At 45.1% G+C, this 26496-nt stretch overlaps 1 protein-coding gene across 3 annotated transcripts in view; it reads right to left on the bottom strand.

Moving 5' to 3' along the window:
- Nucleotides 1-26496, bottom strand: part of UNC5C (unc-5 netrin receptor C) — a 498641-nt gene that overhangs the window by 180070 nt on the left and 292075 nt on the right. The gene's annotated exons all lie outside the window — the stretch shown is intronic.

Genomic DNA, 26496 nt, shown 5'->3' with positions numbered 1-26496 from the left:
TGGTTGGCATATCATTTGATGGGGGAGGGGGGATAACACAGGAGATTCTAATTGGTTGGCGTTCTGCTAACCAACCTTTAACAATTGACAGGTTGTCAAGACTTGAGCCAGACAGAAAAGGGGGGACGGGGGGAAGGCTGCTTTCCATTCAATTAAAAAAGATACCATCTCTTATTTCTAGGCCATGAGCCAGGGTGATTTATTTGTACTTGGCCTTGTACAATGTTTCATGTCTGGGTATATGTTTAGGGAGTACAGTAGGTGTCTTAATTGTGTTGGTTCCTAATGAATGGACAGTGCTCACCAATTATGGGTCATGTGTGATGGACCATGGTTGGAATTATTTTACCCTGCATTTATTAGGAGTTTAGCTAATATTAATGTAAGTGTTATGGTTTCTTTTACCACTGGGGACACTATTAAGTTATTGTGCATGGACTCTCTCCGCTCATAGATTGCATGCACATGGCTAACAATGATCAGTTGTGTTATTCTCAACTTTAATTAATCTGGGAGTATACTTCTGTGTCCAGGGAACTGCTATCTTGTGCCTTCTCTGCAAGTTATGACCCTCCCTTGTTTCGCAGTAACCTTGGGTCTGGTTGCTGGTTACTGTCTGAGGTCTGCTTGGATCTGTATTTCTGTGATTTCAGTATCTTGAGTTCTCATGAAGCCTTGAGGCCTTTCATTTAATTAGAAGCATTCTTGCCGCTTCCATTTTGGAAACGATGGCTGCCCATTACTGTTGCGGTTCTATGTTAGTGAGCTATATTCGTAAGTCATTCATGTTGCATTCAGTTTATGCAATGCTTATGTTAGCATTCTTCATGTCTTGTGGTTTCTATGTTAATATTCTTCATGTATAAATGCATATATTACCTAGTGTGCATGTTCTTCGTGTTGTTTACACATTTGCTTCGGGTCTAATGCATGCACATGTATTGTCACAACGTTAGTTTGGGTGCTCTTGCCATCTTCAGTTTAGATTGTGTCCATCCCCTGATATACCTGGCTGGGATAAGGGTGGTACGTTTGTCTTAGTGAGTAACGTTTCTTACCTGTCTGGCATAGAGGGCTGGGGGAGGGGCAGAAGCTATGGATGGCATATTCATCTGCCTCTCAACAATGGCTGTCAGACTGAGGAAACAGACGGTCACATGTCAAGCATGCACAATGCAGCCATTCATCCTTCTAAGATTGCTTACAACCTCAGGTGGAGGTTCTTAATATCGCAATAGCAAGGCTTAATTATTGCCAGAAAGCGTTTACTTTTTAAATGGTCTGCTGTACCGGAAAAGCCTCAGAAACATGTCAGGTATGCATGATCCAGCAGCATGATCTGTCAGTTTGTCCTTCTGAGGTTGCTTAGACAAGTACCATTGAAGTTGGCAATATTATTTCAGGAAGAATGCCTGAGTGGCACGTATTTTACCTTAAAAAGACCAGCTGTACGGATGAACATGTCATGCATGTGTAATTCAGCTCTTTCTCATGTCAGGTAACTAATTAATCTTTTATAACGTTCTTTTATAATGTGCTAATACCGGAGACCAGTCTCTAAGCGCGGGACAGGGATTCAAACCTGTGTTGCTCTGCGTTGTCTTATTTCCAAGCTAAACACGTTGCCCTGAGCTATCCTCCTAGCCCAAACTTCAAGGAGTACCAATGAGGTAGGTAATAGTTCATGAAAGAGAGCCCATTGTGGGTATTTCCCTCTGCAAAGGCCAGTTAGTCTGCAGCCGAGTCAGTTGCATGCCAAGCATGTATGAGGCACCATTTAACCTGCTGACATTGCCATGTACCATGTAGATGATTAATATTGGAAAGATACAAGTTCAACACACCTCTGCACGTGCCAAAGGCCAGTACAACACAGATTCCTTGTTCTAGGAGGGTTTTCTTTGAAGAACTCATGTTTCCTAGCTAATAAAGAGTTAAAGTTGACTTTGCTTATGATCTTGGAAGGAAGTCCACACACCTAGGCCTGCCAGCCATGCTAAGTCGCCATATAACTTTTGCAGGAATAAAAGGCTCAGACCTTTGCAGCCCACTGGTTACAGAAACCTTCATCAGCCTGGAGCTGTCGTAAACGTAATACGAACTGAAACACCGAGAACGTGATTCTGATGACAGTGCATGCGTTAATTACCAGGAAGTACTTCACCATTTCTGGACTTCCAGTTACCGCCACTTTTCTCAGGTAGGCCTAGCTTTACTCACAGCACGTGGCACGAAGAAGCCACATACTAAGACTCCAAATGCGCCTCAAGTTTAAACCACCAGACATTTTCAGTAACCTACCCAAATGGTGCAATACCCCAAATGCTGTCTGGACATCAGGGAAATCATTCCCCTTTTCCAAAGGCCAGGTGTGAAGTGGGAGACATTTTTGTAATGCAGAGGATAGCTTCTCCTGCATTGCAGTGACAACTGCCAACTGGCACTGCCACTGTTGAGGTTCTCCGACACATTTCTGATGCCGTTAGTGCGCCTGAACCGAATGCATGCAGTTCCTATGCATTTACAATGTTGGCGGTTGCCATTTCAGTTTACCTGCCCTAAAGGAAATGATGATTCAAATTCCGGAAAGTAATTTTGTTTTCGAACAAAAGCTAATTGCGGAATTAATCAGAACGCATCACAAATCCCGACTCTGTTGCACTGATGGTGAATCCCGAATTTATCACAATGGTGGTCAGTGGCAGATACAGGGCCCAATTCATGGAATTTTTTGCACGGTTCAAAGTGACCTTGCCCTGCTGAACAGTGACTTTGCACTGACAACACAAACCCTGATTCATGGAACTCTGCAAAGTATATTTTTGCTGTGCAAAGTCAGTGCACACTCATTTTCAGCTGCAAAAATGACTTTGCACTGACAAGTATTTTAGGGCCCTTAGGATTTAAGTTCTTCATCAGAATGAGGGCCCGAAACAACTTAAAGGTTTAAGAGATTTGGTCAACTCTGAATGTCTCTAAAATGTGTGCTGGCGTGAGTTTGGCTTAATAAGTTCTCTGAACAAAGGCTGAATGGACATTGCATTGTCCGGCCTCAGGCCACCTTAGCAAGTACAGGAAGTTAAGATCTGCTGCTCTCTTTACCATGATCAGAGGCTGAGAGAGGGGAGGGGAGAATAGTGTAACAACATTATGTTTACAGCATGGCTGTTATCTCAATTAGTTTCTGCTAGCTGCCTGCCACAAAGACTGAGGGTATCATCACGAGTGGACGGTATCCTGGTGGGAAATCTGCTGGGATACCACCCACCGCGAATATCGTTACCGCAACTCGGTCCAGTGCTATTAGCACCAGATCCCAAGCTGTGGTACAGCAGTAAGTCCCCATTTATATTGGACCCAATGGGGCATTTTCAGTGCAATTCCTGGGGCCCTAAGTGCACCGAAAATAGGCAGAAAGTCCGCAGCTCTGAGCTGGCGGTAAAGCTGCCGACTTTCTGCCCAACTAATAGTTGGGAGGAGCGGTAATGCGGTGGTAACAGTGTTACCGCTACACATTTTTACCGCTCCACCCAACTTGTGATGAGGCTCAGAATCAGGATCTTGGTTTACGGAATACATAAGTTAACCTGCTAAATATGTGTTTCATTATACTATGGTGCATGGGGGACGTTAAAATGGGCCCAGAGAGAGACCGCGTGATTATAATGTGCCTAGCTTTATGTTTGCAGACATATGATGGGGTGAAAATAGTGGGAAAACCCAATACATGCTGAAGATTTGAGGTCTCAATACAACATCGAAAAATAACTGTCCCCTCTATAGTTCCTCAGATGGCTCAGCTTGCATTGCAATGAGTGAAGCTAGGGTCCCGGGCTGATGAAGGCAAAAAAGAATTGTATAGCGTAGGGTCTGGTGCGTAAGTACCCATTACGGGAGCAATCTGCAACCTATGGCTCTGCAGATGTTTCAGACTACAAATCCCATCTGTCCTCCCAGGGTTAAGGAAAGGAGTAGCTCTGGGAAGAATAGTAATAATGCTTATCATTTGTGCACGAGGACACCAATACAATCCAGGTGTGGGCCGCACATGAAAAGTTGTTATTGGCATTAATAGCGTTGACCGCATTAGTGTGCTGGATGCTGAGGGATACTGGTGGCTAAGAGTGCATGTAGTATGTAGAATCAAAAATACTTAGAAGGTGCTCTTTCTCTGGGGAAGTAACAATTAAGACAGAAGACTTTTTCCCACTCATAGCTAAATGCTTGATTTTGGGGTGGTGGGGAGGGGGCGTCTGCAGTGGTACTCAATGTTATGGGCGATCTGCCATAGAAGTGCCAAGAAGAGAAGACCCCTTTAGAAATCGTGAAGAGAAAGGGCGTTTCGAGTGAGCACAGATAGCGAGTAGACGAGCATACCACTAGTTGTCCTCATTGTGTCGCAGGGAGCCCTCCGGCTTCGAATACCCACCACACTGGACCTTTTGATTTCGCGTTTCGGGTTCCTGGTGGTTAATTACTGACTGTGCACAGTTGTGTGCTGTCAGTTTATCCGCAGGCTTGTTTGCAGCTATGCTTGCTTAACAATAAGGAGCAAGTGAACCATGCAACCTCCTCAAGATTGTTGGTGGGAACCGGCTATAATGAGCTGCATGCGCTCTTCTCGCCATTCACCGGCCGCCTCCTTGTTTAATTATCCTTCATATTTCCCCATGCCTTAATAAGCTGCCCCCTGGGTGGGAGGATAAAAATAGAAATTTACATAGAAATAATGCCAATGTCAAGAAAAATGCTTGCATGCCAAGGAACAATGCGGGCGGGTGTGATAAGCCATCTACATCAACACACGTTGTGTTCTGGAGAGACTTCTCACACACCAAAGATTGTGCTGCTCTAAAGATTGTGTTTATTGCACAGGACGTATAGGGAGCAAGCAACAAGCAGAGGAAGATCTTTTAATGATGTACGTGAGTGCCAAACTGACACTGCCAAACAACCTTCAACCGCCTAAACTGCACCCACCTGCGGCACCGCAGTCTCAATCAATCAAGCAACATTTAATCCATAAAACATACAAATCAATGAAATGCAATACAATAAAAATATAGCATATGTCAAATGCATTTCACATATATAAAGCCCATAGCGTTATACTGCGATTAAAATTAAAAACACCTGCATTTGGTCATTAAAAGGCACAAACAGTATAAACTTTACAAACATCAGTCTCCTTTAATCGTCAGACTAGACTAATACTTTGCATTTTATTTGTCTCAAATGAATGGCACTAGCTAAAAAAGCATGTTACCTCTTTTCTATTGGCCATCAGTAAACACAGTAAAACTGGTCTGCATTGACTTAATCGCGATACATGCAACAGTTCCAATAAGTAGTGTTGTCTTATTTCCGAGATACATGACAAAAAAGGAAAGAAGTGCAGTAGTGATTCCATTTGGTGTGGGGCAAATGAACAGCGGCAAGTGGCAACTCATTCGCAAACCACGGCAAATTCACGGGCAGTGTCACACTGCAAGAGTGTCAGCTGTTACCACCCAGCTGTTGCCCCACGAGTGCACTGTTGTTGGACAGAGGCAGGGACGCCATTTCGTCAAAATACCAGGGGTAGCGGAAGTGACATCACACGCCCCTTGGCCTCCCCCATGACATCAGAGGAAGTGATACAATTTGACATCCAACACCAAGTGACATCACAGGAAACGATGACACGCGACTTTTCACCACTTGACATAACAGGAAGTGGCATCACATAGCACTGTCCCTCAGAACAATAAGAAAGATAGGCTGTTTTACGTTTTTATTTACAGAATTTTTAACATTGCATAGTTTAGAAAGCATATCTAAAGATACATTGGACAGAACTGGTAAATTTACAGAAAATATAAGTTCAGTTCTGAAAAACCTTATGTCGCAGATAGATCATTTTGTACCAACCGTGTTTCGCAGATGTTGGGGGAAACAGTCTGGGATGTGGAGGTCATGGGATAAAACAAGTATTAACTTTATCAAACAAATGGAGTTGAACATATATATAAGTTGCTGGGGAAGGGCAAAGACCAGCATGGCAATTACCTAGTTTGAGCATTTTAAACTTTTAAAGTCAGATAATAGCTTATGAGTTAAGCACTCGCCCTGTCAAACATGGGGAAAAGACGCACTTGGTGCGTATGAATCCCGCAGCAGAGCCGACTCAACATTTGCTCCTTCTCCAGTTGAAAAATGGAGTACCATGAAAGTGCATAATGAAACCCATTACTACAGTGCTTGGAAACAGGAGATATCTGTCATAAAGCGCTGAAGTAGAAATCAAGAACATTGAGCCATTTGCTTGCTACCATGATTGCTTGATCCCATATGTACACATAATTCACCTTAAGCCCTGGAATCTCCGAGAGCAACTGCTCCCCATCTGAGGCTGAACAGGTACCACAACATGTATGTGCAGAGTACACATTCACCGCCAGCGGGCGTGTCCTGGCTCGGTAGAGGCAACACACGTCTATTGCTAATGAACTCAACATTACTCAGATCATCATCTCAGAAGGACGAAGTGCTGAGCAAACCTGCCCGGATCCGAACCTGTGGCAGAAACACAGCAAAGGTTTATAGTGATTATTTCGACAGCCATAGTTTCGAATGGCAAAGTTTCGACTACAAATGCGTTGAAAACATGCTTTTAAAACAATATTTTTAATATGGGTCACCCCCAACCCCCATTTATTTACCCCTTAACACCCATTTTAGTAAAAAAAAACCTTAACTTAAAAAATAAATGCATTTTTTCATGCATTTATGTCAAAACTTTTGGCATTCAAAACTATTTTTTGGAAACAATGCCTAGATACCCACAGGGCGAGCCCTGTGGAGGTTGCATTGCACCACTCAGCCCTAGAGCCGGTTGAGACAAGAGTTGAGCAGATTTCCAAATCCACTGGCCTTCCTTACTCGGATCCTGTGGCGGTAGATACCACGCCATGTGGCTATATCTTAAGACAGCCGACTTCCTTATACGGACCACTCAAAGGGAGGCCGTTGCTGACGTAATAGAGTCTAGATGACGTGCCCTAGTGCCCATCCCTTCAGTATATAATACCACACCCTTGCGTCGGCCTCATGCGCTTACCTATAATAGTAGCACTACGCTGCTGCTGAGGAATGCATAATTTCCCCATTAGACCGATTTTGCTCCACTATATGTAGTTCAGATGCTGGCCAGTTATCTTGTGCAGTGAGTCATTGCACCTGCTTGCTAAAGAACTCTCTTGTCTGAGCATCTCCTCCAGCTGAAGCCAATAAAAACGAGAAAGACACTATGAATGAAAATCGAGTAGCGCCTTAAAGCGTGGATAGAAAAAGCACTATATACACTCTTATTTCTTGAAAAACGTAATATAATAGGAAAGATAGAAACAGTCATGATCTATGCAGCAGTCTCCTCTTCTCTGTCTCCCATGATTCAAAGTCTATTGATAAGCACTTAAAGACTTCCCTCTGATTATAGAAGGAGAAACTGGAAATGGCGGCCATGACACAGTACCAGCAGAAAGTGCGTCACATGCGCAGGCAGTTCCATTTTGTTGTTGTAATCTTCATGCGGGACAAACCACATGGACAGAAGGAGCAGAAAAGAGCTGCCACGGGTACGTGTCTCACAGAGGGCTGCAGTGGTGGCTACAGACACAAATCTGGGCGCTCTTTATGTCTGGTTCAGGGAGCTGACATGCCCCTCCTAATGCTCCGGGCCCTCGGCGGTGGCTAATGCTTCCCAGTCCCCAGCTTAGAGCTCATGCAAAATTGAAACACTTCAGAGTCAGTCAAGAAGCCTGCAGATGAATTTCAATCAGCCTTGGAAAAAAAAGGCGAAGAGCAAGCATTCGGGCTGGTTCGCACTCTGTGCAAGCAAGGGCGCGGGTTTGCCGCAAATAAAGGAAAGCTACCGAAATCCACAGCCACCCGCACCGGTCTAAAAAACAAACAGCCATTTGAAAAAGATGGCTTTGTTTCGCCTCTGGGTTTAGATACCTCTTCTTTGTTGTCTGCTTAGAGAAGTGGCGGGAAACGTTCATCCCCCTGAAGCTGGGCCGATATGTGGAGACACGGGTCCTCATGCCGAGTTTGCCGGTTTGGAAATACGGGTGCCGGTAAGCTCACTGGCACCGGCAAACTACGAGTTTGCCTGCCAGAGCCGATTTGCCCGACAGGTCTGAACATGCCGGGCACAACGGTCACGGTAGGCAAAGCCCTCACGGAAGCACCGATACCGTTAACAACGGTGCTGGTGCTTCCGTGTCCCCAATCCCATAGAGTCCTTTGGGACTCTATGGGAATGGGGATTAACAAAATTACTGGAGCCTGACTTCCCGCCCGCTGTACTTGTAATAGCCCAGTGGCACCGGGAAGTCAGGCGCTGGTATTTTTTTACAGGTCCGGCGGCAACCCACTGGTAGCACCGGCAGGGTTACCTCCAGACCCGTAATGAGGCCCATGGTCTTGTAAGCACTGCCCCGGCTGTCGTCTCGCGAGACTTCCCTTTGGAGGAGGAAGCGGCCGCACCAATGCGCTCCTGTTGCTAGAGGCCTAGCAGGTCCCAGCTTGTAGATAGTCACTGCTGCAGCATATTAAGAACTTGTTTGGACAGTGAGTACAACTCGTCCTTACCATAAAGGATTGCTGGAGTATAAAAGAAATAAGAATCCTCAACTTGGTGTCAGCAACATGCTTGCAAGCCACACCAAGATGTCACGCGCTTCAGAGGAAAGCGGCGGCGGATGGAGAGTATGACCTCCCGGCCTTTGGCACTAGGGGTCACTAGGCAGCCTTGCTGTGCTAGTGGGGTTCTTGTCTATTTCTCCCCTGAGTTTTAACTAGCCTCTGACTCAGAGTGGTGATTTGCTTGTATGTCCCAGACTCCACCATGAAGCATAAATGTGGGCTGATAACAATATAAGTGTGGCCTATGACTGAGTTCATGGATACTCAAGGCCAGGCTGATGCAGAAGACATTATAAAGCTTTTTCATGAAATGCACTCTGTCTGGGGCGGAAATGCAAAGACCTACTTCCGGTCTAGCAGCGTGGCCTCGCCACACTGAGTAACATGTCAACATCTCCTGCAACATCTCCTTCAAAATTCTCACAACCACGCATACATGCATCAACCTCTCAGCACCCTCTTACCTATCTGACACATTATGTAGATCTCAATCCACCAGACCGATCAGAACACAATACACCAATCAACTAACGATACCTCGCATCAATAGACCTAAGGCAGGAGGTATAGGCTTCCCCTTCCTCGCACCTAAGCTTTGGAACTCCCTTCCCACTGACCTCACAGCTGAAACATCTCTCTTCTCCTTCCGCAAAAAACTCAAAACCGCCCTCTTGAACTAACCTTGTTCACTTGATTCTCCTGCTACTCAATGCATGTATGTAAAAAAAGAATAATATCGTCCAATGTAACACCGACGGACATTAATTGTATGTAACTAAGTATAAGCAACACTGTAACAAGCGCCACGATGCCTTAGGTCTGCTGTGCGCTCAACAAATGCGAATAAATAAATAAAGAAATATATAACATGACAACTGCCGCAGTGATGCTCAGAGAGAGATTTGTTTTGCAGCCTGGCAGATGTATATCGCAAAGCACATCTCCCACCTTACTGAAAATCTTTTCAAATCACACTTGAAAATCTTTTGCTAAACAGGATTTTTGGAATTATGAACTGAGAAAGGAAAGATCAGGGTGCAAGCTGATCCCGGTTACACACACACTCAGCAGATGGAACACATTCAGCCTGGCTTCAGACTGACCCCCTCTCTCAACTGGATTTCTGGAAAGGGCTCACGACACAGCTCTTCAAAGAACATTTTGTGGTCGGATCATTTTTAGAAACTCGGCGACCCAGGCAGAGTCTGCCTCCACCGCCGTAGCCTCTACCCCCCTGCTTCTAACCCTGTGATACCCAACACTTTTTATGCTGACCCCCCTTGAGTAAAACTATTGTCGCCAGCCCCCTCCCTCCAAATCCCATTATTGCTTATCTTTCCTACTAAAAGCAGTCACAGTACTGCCTTTTTGTGAGCCACTTCCCCATCCCTCTAGGACACCCCCCCCAAGCAGGGCCAGCCCCACAGTTTGAAGACCACTGCAGCTTAACCCTATGTATCCCGACTCTCTTTAGTTTTCTGCCCGTGCCATTAGATGCTTCTAAGTGCAGTCATTTTATTATATCCTATCCCTGTACCGCCTTGCTATGCGACATCACTTTCACACATTTTCATCCCAGAAAGTGTTCCTCATTATTAATATTAATATTCCTTTTGGGATTGCAGCGGGTATTTGTTTCCATATTTCATTCGTAACAACCTATTTTGTCCAATATAATTGTCTGCATTAAAGGGAAATTGGGGGATTTAGGATAGAGGGCGACGCAAGGCAGTGCAAGATGAAGCCTCATGTACAGAACCAGTGCTTCACAGAAGTAGTGGTGGATGCAAAATTAGAATTGGGAAAAACAATCCACTAAAATGCCTTCCAAAAGATACATACACCACCAACGCACGTGCAGCTCATTATCAAAGGCTTTGACTATAATAACACAAAGTGATTTCTCCAAAGAACTCCAAATAAAAGGTGCTATTGCTATCCGACTAAACGGTACTCATTTCATCCTCCTCTGAGGATGAAATGCTGATTCAAACCTGCCAATATTTAAAAGTGTGGCCTGCAAGCCTCTGGGTGGATGGATAGCAGCTAAACTGTGTTACTGTCCAAGAAAAGAGCCACAAGCACATTCCCAAGGGGAAATATAGTTGTAATGCAAGGTCACATGGTATGATATAGCCCAGCTTCTGCCATTCTGAAGGCCTCTTGACCCATGGTTCTTAAGAGAAGGGGAGTGGAGGAGGTGAGTGGGAGGACAGGGGGCGGCAGGTGGGAATCCTGAGGTGTTGATGATGCAGGCCAGACATATCCAATTCCTCTGTGCCAGTATGCTTCTGGATAGTGATCCTAAAGCACCTGCTTAGGCACCCTATGCAGTAGTGGGACGGCATGGTGCTCCCATTGGCGGGAGGATTCCATGGATCAATATCCCCGCAAAAATATCGCCATACAAAAAATATTGCCATATTTTAGCGGCGATATTAAGGCATGGAACGTGCGCGGGACACCCATGCAATCTCCCTATTATTTTAAAAGGAGCGCAAACCCCGCTCCCAAAAAACCTTAATATTATCCCCACAAAAAATATCACCTATGGCCGTTCCCGACGATCATATATACGGCAATATTTTTGGTGGGGATAATACTACCTGATACCGGCAGGAGTTCGGGAACTCTCGCGAGGCGGAGGAAACTGCGTCTCTCGCAGAAGGGGCCCGTCTTGCCAATGAATATAATTTGCTTCTGCCCCGCCTCCGTCCTGTGTTCTCTTGACTGCTGCCTATTCCCTTTCGCAATAGAACAGCCATAAAACAAATCTAACAGCTTTACCTATTGGAAAGTGCGGCAGCACAGGCTGTTCTGCTGTAAACCACTGGCAATAATGTGAATTCTCCTGCACGGCTCCCAGGGTTAGAAATTCCTATTAGTTAAGCGCCCCCGGGGCATGATTCTGCAGCCTTCGCAACCAGTTTTTGCTCCAGTACATCCCCCAGTTGGGCTTCGAGCATTCAGATTGGATCTTGCTGCGAGACTTGAGAGATGATGGCAGTCTGGGGTGCGGGGGAGTGTTATGTGCCATGGAGCGCAGCCCGGTGGCTCCAATAAGCCAAGCTATGCCGCCGTGCCCTGCGGGTAGCCTGGCACATTCTGGCTGGCGATGGATCTGAGGCTAGGCCAGAGCAGTGCATGTCATCCCATCCTCATTGCTAAGCACTAAAAAGAGCGATTTGGAGGGAGCCTTAACTTTTGTACCAACCAACATGTCACCGATTGGAAAAGGACTTTGCAACACTGCACACACGAGATGTACGCAAAGATGGCAGAATCATTTAGGAAACATGTTCAGCTGTCAGAGAGCGTGCAATGTGATATGACATGATATGTTATTTATAACGCGCTTAATCGCCAGAGGTTTTTAAGCGCTGACTCGGGGATCGAACCTGTGGTACTCTGTGTCGTCTTGCTTCCAAGGCGAGTGTGCTGCCCCTGAACTACCCTCCCGAAACACTCCTTGAGCGTGCCCACAGGATAGGGTGACCAGATTTTCAAAACAAAAAACCGGGACGGCCAACAACATAAAAGAGGGACTACCCCATTGCAGCCGACCAATTACCACCCCTCCCCCAACACGCCCCCACAACCACCCCCCCACCCATATTTCCAGCACTTCTCCTTTCTATAAACTGTTTATAATCTCATTTGTGCAGTTTTGTCTGTGAATCATGGCATGTTAATTCAAGCCGAGCGTCAGCTCTACTTGATATTACATCGCCTGCTGGACAAGCATCTGCAAGCCAGTCTCCGTGGCACAGTCAGTAAGTGTTCTGACTTGTACCTGAGAGGTTGGGGGTTCGAGCCAGCGTGAAAGTGTTGTGTAGTATAATTATCTTTTTTATTACCGTATGCCCCCCAAACATGCAAACCCCGGACGGGATTTCAAAAATGAAAAAACTCCCGGGACCCCGGGACGGTGGGTGATTTCCCCAGACTGTCCCGGGAAAACCCGGATGTCTGGTCACCCTACCACAGGATAATGCACTAAATATCACAGTGTCCTCAAATGCAACCCAGATTTACCCAAAATCCCGCAGAGTTGACGAAATAAGCAGAAGACGGCACACGACGGAAGAATGACACGAGGCACAGAATGAAATGACTTGTCACAGCATAAGGCAGGGATCTGCAACTTTTGGCGCTTAAGATATTTTGGACTTCAACACATGCTGGTGAGGGTTTATGGGATCTGTAGTCTAACACAGAGAGCAGCCGGTTGCAGCCCCCGTAGGGGGGGAAAGTTGGCATTTATGGGAACACTGTACCTCAAGGAGTCTGTGGTAATCCAAGGGACATCTTTTTTTACTTAAGTGCTGAGGACGAGTCTGTTCGTCCTATTTGCATAGACGTGCATAATAGCCCAGCAGTTAAGGGGTTAATTGTCGTAATGCACAGTAACAAAACGTTGAGCTTTCCATCTACGGACTATGCCACAGAACATTCTCGATAAGCTGAGGCCACACGATTAAATAACGTTTAAAACATTTTATTCCAAAGCTCCTATGTGCAAAAGAAGAATGTGTGCCACCTTGGCGGCACCGTCTTGGTTCCCACACGGTGCTGTTGGCACTGATCATGCCTCTCAAAATGATAAAGGTCCTAAGCGGGACCTTTACTGAGAGGCTGGCATGGGTGAGGGAGGAAGGGGGTTCATGAGACGGTCAAGGCAGGGACATATAATTACGACCATTTATCACAGTTCCCACAAGAGATTTCCCATGTTAAGCCCTTGATAAACGACAGAGGGCGCAGTCTGTCACGGCCACACTATCACCTTGATCTCCCTCCAGGTCTGGTTCCCTTTATGTCTCACATCTGTTGCCAGTGAGGAAGGGAATTCTATTTACAATGCATAAGTCGCTCCTTCCATCTTCTTTCATTGCACCTAGATTCTGCCAATACACCCCGACATTGGCCTCTCGTTTTTAGGGAGGTGCTCTGTTAGAGGGACCCACGTCAGTACACATTGCACCTCTCTGGTGTGTGCTCTTTTTCCTATTGGGGTGTTGCGTCATAGACTACCTTGGTATATGCACTAAGAACCATAGTGTCTCAGTAAATTGTAGGAACATCCTCACCTGCACCATGTAATAAAAGGCTGTTATTGCACCACATTGTTCAACCGGAATACCAGCACCAAGCTGTCCGCATTAGACACAGGTTTCTTCTTTATAAATCACAAACAACATAACACACATAATATAATCATAACGCGTTGGCGAGGTCGCGGATCCTGATACATTTGAACAATGGTAGCCAATTTTAGATGCCTGAAACCTTGAGTGGGATTTGTAATCTGCTTCTGTGAATAAGACACATCTCTGTTATTTCCTAAGTAGGAATGGGCACCAGACTGGGAGCAAGACACCTCAAAATACGCCATATCAAAATGGCTGCCTATCATACAGTTCAAACATGGCTTAAAGGGAAAAGGTGAGCAGCAAACTGCAGCAGATGGGCCAGATTTGCAAAAAGGATACACATTTCAGAGTGGAAGACAGTCCACCTTACTTTGAGAACTACAACGTGCAGCAAACATGGCCGCCGACTTAGATGTTATCCACTTTACATGAATCAACATAATACAAACATATCCAAACATTAGCCAGGAGCCAATGCTGCCTTCCATAATAATCTTCTGGCTCTTGTAACCTATGTTTGGCATTGCCAGTCCCAAAAACTTCAAAGTCGAAGCAAAAGGGGGTGCTTTCGCCTCTTTCACTTTCTCCCACTTCTTAGTGAATAAGTTTCCCCGCAAAATCCACCATCGCAGAATCAGGCCATTAATGCGACAAGTCCCTGAGGTGCATGAATATTTCAGCCAACAATGAGGCTGAATATTGTCCCCCTGTGTGCTGATTGGCTGGATTTCAGCCAGTCGGAGAGTGAGATAAAACGACCTCCTGATTAGCAAACCATTTTATGTGTATAAAGGTAGGGATTCTGCTAGAGAACTGTGGAATACTATGGCAGGTTGTCCCCCAATCCTGTCACTTTGTTTTGTGGTATAATGGAGGCAATTATAACCCATCACTAAGCCAAAGGTTGGCCCTAATCATGTTGACGTGCCACATACTTGAAAGAGGAAGCAAGCTGCCAACAGCATTTTACTACCAGCCTGCCTCTTTTCATGCTGACCAGCTGATTGCTGACAAGGCACCAAAAGACCAGAACTGAACCCCAGAATCGCAAATCTTCATAGTCCCCATAAGCCAATACAGTCATGTTACAAGTAGGTCTGCAAGTACTAATTTATTATTAGCTGTTGAAAAGAGATGGTGGTCTAGAGTGAAATCTGCATTCCATGTAAAGGATTCCTAGGACAACAGTGAACTGAATCCACCTGCCAAAGAATGGACTGGTTCACAATGAAATCCTTTTCCGTATTCAAGCTTCAAACATCACATACTCCCAGTTTTTGCTCTGTGGAAGGGGCTGTCCTCATTTTTAGCACAAGAATTGCAAGTTTTAAATCTATTTTTCCCTCTTTGTTCCTATTGATCACCCATGCCTGGTATATTTCGATGAGAAATTAGACCATGTCCCGCTTATTGACCAACATGACTCTCTTTTCATGAGCCTTGTGATATAAGGTGTGCCATGGACATTTGTGGATGGGACTTTTCCCATAGTGATAAATAGAGAGTGACCTTGATAATTTCCTTCAACCAAATCAGATTGTAGATGCTGTGATGACTTCTGATAGAGTCTGGCTAAGCCAGGGCACAATCTTCCAATAAGGCCCTCTCTGCAGAAAGGACGGTTATGACGTCTGCATACGCCATGCAATTCATATGAGTATCCTTAATGGAGCACTATGGTGAGGACTGTTAGTAATCTGTAGAGACGTACAATGTTGTTGGAATTAAGGAGGACTTTGAAGGGCTGAAGTTTAGCAGCACAACAGTGGAGCTCTAGCCAGGGGCACAATGTGCCCTCTCAGTGAACAAAGTGTATTTTTCCAAATAAAGAATACATTTTCAGAGCATTCTTCTCCAGCTGATCTGGAACAGCATTGTTTTCAAATTCTTGGTCCTCCATGAAACACAAACAGCACTGCAAAAACTCCTCATGATGGTTAGAGTGAGAAAAAAGGGGGCTGACAAATCTATAAAGCTTTCATTATGCAAGGTATTCCGCTGCAAAAAGCAGCTACTCACTTCCCCAGCACATACACTTCTTAGCTACCACAAGCACAATGCAATCTTCTTATGGCATGGGTTGATCCATCTGATAGAATTATAAAAGGTATTGGAGTTGAAGGTTATACATGAGGGCATGCTTGATATCAAAACATGCAGAAAGGTGAACATCAGTTTCCTGAGGGCCGAATGGCTTTTGGTTGGTTACCAGCTGAATCCCGGTAAGCCATAAGCTTGATTTGGAACTAACCTTGCCCTTAACTGACCTCCACCTAATATAAAGAGACATAAAATACAAATTGGTGGCAGACGTGGTATTCAAACCTCTGGCTTCCTGTATAATTCATAGCACCTAGTGGGATAGCATTGCTACAGTATTCTTTACATGCAGTACCCCTGTTTTGTACCAACAAATACAGGAACAATACCATGTCACCTCTTCGGAAGTAGGCAAGTTTTATACTGAAGCAATCACTCAAGCGCTACAGATAGCATCTCTTTTTCCTGGTTGAGGTTTTCCAGACTCCGACTGGAAGTTCTGCTGATAATTCAGGCACCCGAGTGATTTGCTGAGCCAGAAGCCGTGTGATATTAAACTCTGTGTGCAAATAAACAAGCTGAAACCAACAAAACCCTTCTCACATGAGAATTACGTTTTCAGAGATGTCAGGTGCGCGTTTTTTCCAGTAATTAGACCACGCGGAGGTACAAAGCCCCAGAGAGAGCTACCCAACTTGCAAGATGTTCAGTGATTCTTTTGCCATCCTCAGACTAGAATAAATCCCCTGTTTGATGTGGATGAAGCCGCATTGATTGCCAGTCTTGCAGAGAGACGTGGCAAGCCCGCTCTCTGCATAGCTGCGAGGCATACTTACTTGAGCAGTTGTGACGTGCGGCAAATTCAAGATTTTAATAATACTAATATTCATTTTGTCTTACAGAGCCCCTTTCATCTGTAGTCCCCCGACACAGGAGACTGGAGGCTGTCTGTTATTAAACCCACGGTTGAAGTTAAGCCACTGACTCCCCACTGAGTGCTTGCAGCGGCAGTAGAATGTAGTGTTTACAGCGATTTAGTGTTGGTTATGATTAGATTTTGCCCCTCAGAGGGTGGTGGGTTCTCAGCTCGAGCCCAAAGTAGAAATGAAGAATAGTCCCACGCAGTTTCCAGTTAGATAAAATAACCTTTATTACAGGTCATGAAGTACAGACCCCCAGCTCAACCTTACACCTGGCTGGCTAGTGCAAACAGTAATAGAAGCAACATTAAGAGTAAACATTCTCTGGCCACAGGCAGGCTATGACACCCTGCTCAGAACTATATTACACTGTGACATTCCACAGAGAACTATATTACATCATACACAATGAACACCCTGCTCTCTATGAATAGCAAGCATGGCTATAGCTATTTACATACAGTGAGACAACTTCATAACAAGAACAACGAGGCATAAACAATGAGAAGTCTTTATAGGAAACCAATTGGGCACGAATGGCTTCCGATGCCAATGGCATGTTGGTCAATGCGAGAAAAGAGGTGCTCATCCAACCAGATAGACCTTGGCATCCCTTCATGTAAGACTGATGCTTGTGTATACTGTAAGTTGCAACCTGGGAAGGACACTGACATACTGATACAATAAGGGCTTGCCCATTGCATATCTACTCATGCATCCACCAAGTTTATATTGCAAATATCCTCATACGGTGCTTTGAACCTTAAAATAAGATTTCAAGCTATATTTCAAGACTGCTCACTATATGCGGAATGTTATTTTTTGCTTTGCCCTTTGGATGGGGAAGCAGAGAAAGGAAACACTTGTGTACGAGCGCAATATAAATAAAATATTATTTCATTTCAATATCATTTAATTTCATTTCATAATGTCCACTGAAGTCAAAGGGGTTATCGAATTGGCATTTCCAGGGCACACAGTACCAGCATTCCAATAGCACGGGGAGCAAGTATCTGTGAAAAGGGGAATAATGTGCAAGGTGAGTGGTTATTTCAGGCTTGACATGGTCCAAGAGCGTTGAGGGAAAGTCCCGACTTGCCCAAGTTGGATGCAACCACTAGAAGCTTGTGTGCAACTTGGCAGATTTTCATTAAGGTTGCTTACACTGGCATGACACCGACACACAAGATGCAAGGGACTCACTAACGGGGAGGTCTGTGTGACAGAGACATCATATGAATGAATCAAGTTGACCATCTTTTTGTTGCAAGCATGTAAGGGGTAACCATGGTTCACTGAAAGTGTCACTTATGAGCAGGAGGTCTGAAGGGACTGAGAAAAGGGAGGGATTAGAAACATCATTGTCTTCGAAAGGTTCACAATCAGAGGACTATTCAAAGAACACTTGGCTAGAGCTTATGAGCTGCCCAGAAAGTACTGCCTATTGGGATAACTCAGAAAACAAGAGAAGTCACAATCCCACGAAAGAACTAGACCAAAAGAAAGTCAAAGGTGAAATGTCATACATAACAAATTGGGCATTAAATGCTCTGTTTTGCACTGCAGGTGTACCCATGTGACCTGGTACATCGGGAGGGAGCCGAGGACATAGCAATAGCCGCATTTAAGACCACGAGGAAGGATATATTTAGTTATTTATTTGAATTTATGAAGCCCTTATGCCTAAGCATAGTTCATAAGCCGCACAACAGTACAAACTCCATGAATGAATGCAAACAACATGAAGTAGCGGTCTGAAGATTTAGAGCAAGAGATGTTATAAAAGAAACATCAAACAGATGTAGGATGGGGAGGCAGAAGAATAGAAAGGAAGAGCATTCCAGATTTTGCAAGCAAGAAGAGAAAAGGCCTACAAAAAAGGCTGAACATAAAGCACGAGGATCAGAGTACAAGACAAGAGAGGACAGATATGAGGGGGATAAACGATACAGAGGATTAAACTGTAGACAGGCAGAAAAGGGGAGTCATCCAAAAGAGGATAAGCAAGAGGAGGTACAGGAACAGGACAAAAGCTGCAAGTGAAGACGAATAGCAGAATTGAAAACTGAATTGAAAGGGAAAAGAGCATAAGCCAGATGGCCAAGCAATGCAATTTGCCTAAATGTGAGAGTAGTCCAAGCAACACAGACCACCTAGATGTGAGGGTGGTCTAAGCAACACAGTTCACCTGGATGTGAGAGTGGTCTAAGCAATACAATTCACAATACAGCTGACCTAAATGTGAGAGTAGTCTAAGCAACACTGTTTACCTAGATGTGAGCGTAGTCTAAGAAACTCAGTTCCCCTAGATGTGAGAGTGGTCTAAGCAATACAATTTGCAAAAGAGTTCACCTAGATGTGAGACTGGAGACTGGTCTCAGCAATACAATTTGCAATAGAGTCCACTAGATGTGAGACTGGTCTAAGCAATACAATTCGCAGTACAGTTCACCTAGATGTGAGACTGGTCTAAGCAATACAATTCGCAGTACAGTTCATCTAGATGTGAGACTGGTCTAAGCAATACAATTTGCAGTACAGTTCATCTAGATGTGAGAGTGGTCTGAGCAATGCAGTCCACCTATATGTGATAGTCTAAGCAACGCAGTGAGAGTGTTCTAAACAATACAATTAGCAATGCAGTTCCCCTAGATGTGAGAGTGGTCTAAGCAAAATAATTTGAAATGCAGTTCCCCGAAATGTTGAAGTGGTCTAAGCAACGATATGATATGATATGGCATTTATAACGTGCCTATACACAAGTGTTTCAAGGCACGACGAGGAAAGGGAAGGGAACAAAGGGAGGGGAGACAACGATCCTACTAGGCCAGGTGACATTCAGATCGCACAAGTGCATGGGAAGGGGGCAGGGACAGTGCAGTACATGGCAATAAATAACAATAGGTAAGTAATGGCCAGCATGTGGCAAGTACATGGGTAAGTGCAGACATCAGGTGTCAGGCTGGTAGGGAGGACTGTAGGGATACAGAAACAGTCCCAGGTGTGGGTTTGTTAGGTGGGCAGTGCAGGTGTGTGACACTGGCGGGGGAGGGACCTGGGCCCGAGATCAGAGGGTGTCCAGGTAGCCAGCACAGGTTCAGGTTACAGCCAGGAGGTCAGCAGAGGAGAGGAGGAGAAAAAGCAGAAGCAAAGAGAAAGGTTTTGAGCTTCTTCCGGAACCGGAGATGGTTCTCCTCAAGTTTAAGGGAGGAAGGGAGGCTGTTCCAGAGGGAGGCACCAGCCGAAGAAAGAGATCTACCACCAACTTGTTGCTTGGAGAAGCGACTGACCCTGAGGGAGTTGGAGGCGGATGAGCGAAGAGCTCGAGAAGGAAGATATTTAGGGAGAGAGAGTTGAAGGTATTGTGGCCCCAGGCCCCAGAAGACCTTGTGGACAATGCAGAGGGTTTTGAACTTAATCCTCGCATCCACTGGGAGCCAGTGCAGAGATTTAAGTGCTGGAGAGATGCGATCTCTGGGCTTGAGGTCAACGACAAGTCTCGCAGTCCTGTTCAATACATACAGTTCACCTAAATGTGAGACTGTTCTAAGCAATACAATTCACCTAGGTGTGAGAGTTGTCTAAGCAATACAATTCACAATAGTTCACCTAGATGTGAGAGAGGTCTGGGCAATACAATTTGCAATACAGTTCACCTAGATGTGAGACTGGTCTAAGTAATACAATTCACAATTTTGTTTTTGTTTGTTTTTTGTATTTTATATTGCACTACAAACCCTCAGGCGTCTGAGCACTGCTTATTACCCACGGTGTATGGTGCTCATTTAGCGACCTCGGAAGGATGAAAGGCTGAGTTTGGCCCTACCGGGATTTGAACCTGCGTCGGCAGACTCTGCACAGATGTCAAAGCGAGCACTCTACTCGATGTGTTATCTGACAATGCAGTCCACCTAGGTGTGAGAGTGGTCTAAGCAATAGAATTGACAATAGTTCACCTAGATGTGTGAGTGGTTTGGGCAATACAGTTCGCAATACAGTTCACCTAGATGTGAGATCGGTCTGAGCAATGCAGTTGGCCTAGATGTGAGAGGGGTCTAAGCAATACAATTCACCATACATTTCACCTAGATTTGAGACTGGTATAAGCAATGCAATTCTCAATACAATTCACCTAGATGTGAGAGTGGTCTGGGCAATACAGTTCACCTAGATGTGAGAAAAGGCTAAGCAACAGACGTAAGTATGGTGAGAGAAATTGATTGACAATGCAAATCACCTAGATGTGGGAAGCTACAAATAGAGTCTATATGAGAATTCTGGTTGTCATATGATTGTGGGTGCATGCGTTTGATTGTAGGCGTATGGGTGGTAAGGGAGATAAGAGTACTAAGAGAGGTGGGGCAGTTTGTTGGGTGTGCAGTGATTGCTGCCCCCCACCCTCCGCCCCATCCACACCATACTTACTTTGTCATTCGAGGCAGGATGACGGGTGCAGGCTTTCTGCTTCTCCGGCTGAGAAGAATTTATATAAGAATATATAGAAAATAAAGATGCACAGAAACCTCGGAATGGAGTACTCTGAATAATTACTGGACCCATCAAATTGGCTTATTTCCTTGCATGAATGCGATTGGCTCCTCCCCTTTCCATGATTGCTGCGTCATTCTGTCTATCCTGGGCCTTTTTTTTTTTTATTGGTATGCTGTTTTTTTCCTTGACTTCAATAATACCCTTTTTGTGGATAAGTATTCTCTTAACTTGTGTTCCCTATACCATCTCCCATTCCACTCTTTGAATGAAGCAGAATGTCTTGTGCCATAACTTGTTGGGTATGTGCTTGCCTTAGGAACTGGATAATGATACAGGTTTGAAACCATGGTGGGTCTGATTCAACCCTCCATCCTTCTCTGGTTGATACATTCAGCACCACAAGTGGGTAATAATACCACATTATTATTACAGTGCTTAAACGCAGATTCATGCCTTCTCCCAATTTATGGATGGTAACATAGTCGTGCCGAACCCCATAAGGGGGCATGGAAACTGCTCTCCCAAATGCCAGTAAAGACTTGCTCTGAAACTTGATTCCAACTCCCCTCCTTCTCGATCATTCCTCTGCCTTTTATACAGTCAATCAAATAACCCTGATAAATCGGCTCTGTCATACCCTTGGCAACATGGACCTGGCACTGGACGGATTGACCTCCTTCCTATCTAACTGACCTTCTCAGGTTCAACAGGCCTTTTCCTCTCCTCCACCACACTCGCCACATGTGGTGTGCCTCAGGGCTCTATCCTCTTGCCATGGGTCTTCAACATCTACCTTGCCCCTATAGCCCCCCTGACCTCCATCTTCTCTCCTCAATGCAGATGACATGCAGCTCTCCTTCAAGCTTCCCTCCACTTCCTCCTCTGTCATTTCTGACTTTCTGACTGCTTTTCAGGCATAGTGCGGTGCTACCGATCTCTGCCTTAATACCAGTAAGACTGTGATCCATCTCATTGGGACCCCTGCTTTTGCCTTCCTTCCAATTCTCTGGCTGCCCTCCATGGGTCCCCTCCTCTCACCCTCTTGTGAAGATAAAAACCTTGGCGTCATCTTCAACTCCTCTCTCTCCTCACATCAGACTTTGTCAAGAAGGCCCACTTTCATCTCCACCGCCACAGAGGCATTCTGTCTTTCCTCACCTTCCCCCAGAAACTCAATGTCTCCAGAGCTCTGGTCCTGTCTAAGCTGGGCTACTGCAACAGCCTCTTCATCAATCTACCTTCATTCTTCCTTTGCCCTCTTCAACTAATCCAGAACAGGACTGCAAGACTTATCCTTGGCATCAAGCCCAGGGACCACACCTCTCCAGCCCTAAAATCTCTCCACTGTCTCCCAGTGGCTGCAAGGATCAATTTCAAGATCCTCTTCATCATCCATAAGGCTTTCTGGGGCCTGGGACCCCACCATATCCAACTCTCTCTCCCTAAATGCCTCCCTGCTAGAGCCCTTCAGGCTTCTAGCTCCAACTCTCTGCAGATCAGACACTTTTCCAAGCAGAGAATGGGTGGTAGATCACTCTCTTCGGCAGGAGCCTCCATCTGGAATGGCCTCCCTGCTCCTCTCAGGCGTGAGCCAGATTTTCCTAAGTTCCAGAAGCTTCTCAAGACCTTTCTTTTCTCTTCTTCCTTCCCTCTCCACCTCCCCTGCTAGTGCCCCTTTCTGCAACATTGCCTGTTTGTCTGGTCCCTTCTGAGTGCTACAGGGCACCAGGCCCTTCTCGTCCAGTCTACCCCAGCAACCTGGTCTCCTTGACCTAACACCCCCTAACCTGCACTTTGCCTCCCAGGCCCCTCTTCCCCTGACTAGCCTGGCGGGGTGTGCATCGCTAGTGAGCCTGGTCCACTCTCGTCCTGGCACTTAGCGTGTGGTCCTCACTCCCTGAACTCTGTGCATCCCTGGGCACTTGCCCACATGGCCTCCCTTTAGACTTTGCCTAGTCTCAGGGGCCCTCCTCTTCCCCTCCCCCTACCCCCTGCACTTGTATACCACCATTCTGCAACGCACTAACCTCCCACCCTAGCATGATCCCTTCCGCCCCTACCGGCACTCCCCACTCTCCACTCCCCCCTCCCAGTACTTCTTGTTACTTCACTTGTACGATCCGAAAGACACAAGACTTAGGAGAACTGTTATTGTTTTTTTCTTCCCTGCCCCACCCCCCACCCATTTTCTTTGTCTTGTGGCGCCTTGAAACACCATTTGATGTATAGACGCTTTATAAATACACAATAAGCCTTTATCACTAAAGCCTCCATTTAGTAGCTGGCAGGGGTGTGGCTAGGTCTTGAAAAGATCCGGGACCATGCTAATGTCGGGGCTGTCGAGACTCAGAGCTAGCTAGCCTTTTGGTTGTATCCCTTGAGCCTCTATCTGGGGCTACTACCAAAAGACCCAGGGCTATATCCCCCCACCCCCCAGAGCCCCTGTAGCGATGTCTCTGGTAGCTGGCCTCTAGGCTCCTTGTCTTTGTGGAACAGGGCCTGTTTATCATGACCACGCTTTCTGATAGAGGCTCATCTCCTTGCAGGCTGCTTCTGCTCTTCTCACAGGCTTCCCACATTCTTTAGCCAGGTTTAGGACACCAGATACTTGAACTTTTCATTGTAAATTCGGAACAAAAGCATTGCTTCATCAGTTTAGTTTCCTATCCTCTAATGTTTTCAACTGCTGCTGCCGTATTACCCCTTTTCACAAGTTCCTTCCGGCTGCTATTGCAAAAGAAAACACTATTTTGTCCATCATATACTCTGATTCTGTATAGTTTCTAAGTTATGACCTTTTCACCCTACCACTACTGAGAGCGGGTAGAACTGGCGGATGAAATCGGCCCGGCGCCAATGAAGAAGGGGCCCTCAATCCCAAAGAGCACAATGTTTCATTTTGAGGGCAATCTGAATACTACCCAAAGGGGGTGGTTTGTTTGTACATTCTGTCACTAGTATTAGTTTAAATTACCAGCTGCACAGTGCAGTAACTCATCAAACTGATCCACTTTGGCCTAAAAAGCTGCCCCGAGTTATACTGTTGGGCCAGCCCTTAAGGCATTGCAATATTGCCCTATAGGCCGGATGGAGCCTGGCTTGCAAGCCTTTACAGTCGCATCTTTTAGCGGTCAATAACCATACATCAAACTATCTCATGGATTCCATACAGGAATAAGGGGAGGTTCACTTTGCAGGGGGGGTGCCTCCAGCAAGACATGCAGCTCCAATTATAATATATCTACTTCCCTCACCATGGTGTCCCCCTTATGATTGAAAAGGGCCCTGTTGCGTCCCGAAGCTAGGTCTGCACGCAGAAAATACCCAAATGATAATAACATCAAAAGCTACTGGTCTGAGTATGACATTATTATTTATTATTAATGAATTACTGTTACAATTGTTTTTTATAACGCGCTTAATACAAGCAAGTTGTTTCTAAGCACAAGGTCAGGATTCAAAGCTGTGTTGCGCTGCGTTGTCTTGCTTATAAGACAAACGTGTTGCCCCTGAGCTGTCCTTCATCACCATTATACTATTAACTAATGCACATGACAAAACCTGTATCCATTGAAAATATTGACAGCAAAAAAGTAGTCAGTGAAAAAGTCAATGTGAAAATACTCCTACAGCGAAAATGTTGCCAAGCAAAAACTAGTAAAAGAACTGCAGCTGAAAAGTAACCAAAATGCAGTGCTGCTGGGGTAATTGTTGGGATTAAGGAGGGCTTTGTAGGCTTGTGATTGCCTGGTTTAGGGCAGGCTCATTAGGAGTATGGCGGTGCAGGAAAAAAATGGTGGCAACAGAATTACTGCCAGTGTGCCCGCTCTGCCAAACTTCGAGTTTGGCCCTGAGGTGGGTGATTAGGTCATTCCTCCCTCATTTCACCGTAAAATCTGCTAAATTGCCAGAAATACCAATGGCGCATATACTGCTGCGGTAATTCCACCAAAATCCCCCCAAATGAATGGGGATTACCACCACCACTTGGAATCTGGCAGTAAATCCGCCAGACCAAGTGGTGGTAGCGGTAATTCCATTGGGCGGTATTCCGGCAGATTTACCACTGGAATCCAGCCCAGCTTGTAATGAGGCCCTAGTCTTGTACTTGTGTGTATTTAAACATTTTTTTTTGGGTGACCATATTAATGGCTACATTTTGACACTTTGCATTTCTTGTACTCAATGACTACATTTTTGTAAACAACATTTTGCTGGCCACATTTGGCCTGAAAGATATCTTGTTTTCCCTATGACCCTGGAACATTTATTGTCACAATTAGAAGGAATACGAAACATAGACAGGGCATTTCCTATGAATTAGGACACTTTCTGCAATTTGGGCGATTTTGTAGCCCCTCCTGTTTCTAATTATTCCTTTGGATTTATTCACTGAATACCCACCCATTTATATTAGCATGTATACTGTCATACAATAATGAGACTATTGAAATCCATCTGCATACTAATCATACAGTTTTCTATGTTCACCCTGTTGTATATACTACACTTTTCTTTTGTTATTTGATGTCATTATGAATTGTTATTGTTTTTGCATATGTATGTTGCATTCTTCCGCATTGTTTTAAAAATCTATGCACTATATGTTTGTTTGTATTAGCAAACAAATTATTGCTTTCCAATTTCTGTATTCTTGAACACAGTGAGCGATTTGTACATTTTTTTGACCTCTTGCTTGGATCTGCAACTTAGCAGACCAACCCTTTCACTAAACTGTGGACCGGCTTAAATACCTGAACCGGTCCAACTAAACAATTTCCTTGAGTATTGTTCACTAGCAAGGGCACACTCATTTGTTTTCATACATTTTTGTAAACAACATTTTGCTGGCCACATTTTCACATGACAACATTTGCCTGGGGACATTTTCACATAGAAGCGATAAACCCTGTGAGTGCTAAGGGCATATATTTTCGTCCTGAATTACATAGGACATCATGGAACGCTCACCCCTCTTTGGCATGGGATATCGGCCACCAGGAACATGATGGTTAGCTTTGGGTGCACTAGCGCCACTATTTCTGGTTCATGCACTTCCATTAACTTAACCTTTTAATTTAAAAATGCAACTATATTTGCAGATGTTGTTTTTCTTGCATGTATGGTAAAATACACTGATTCGGTGTGTGAGTTGTTGTATACTTCCAGGGAAGCAGACAAGGCTTCATGACCACGTTTCTAAA

This window comes from Ambystoma mexicanum, chromosome 6q, assembly GCF_040938575.1.
Source record: "Ambystoma mexicanum isolate Mex_15411 chromosome 6q, UKY_AmexF1_1, whole genome shotgun sequence".
Classification (NCBI taxonomy): domain Eukaryota; kingdom Metazoa; phylum Chordata; class Amphibia; order Caudata; family Ambystomatidae; genus Ambystoma; species Ambystoma mexicanum.
Note: the sequence above shows the minus strand (reverse complement) of the source record. Positions and strands in the feature narration are given on the sequence as shown.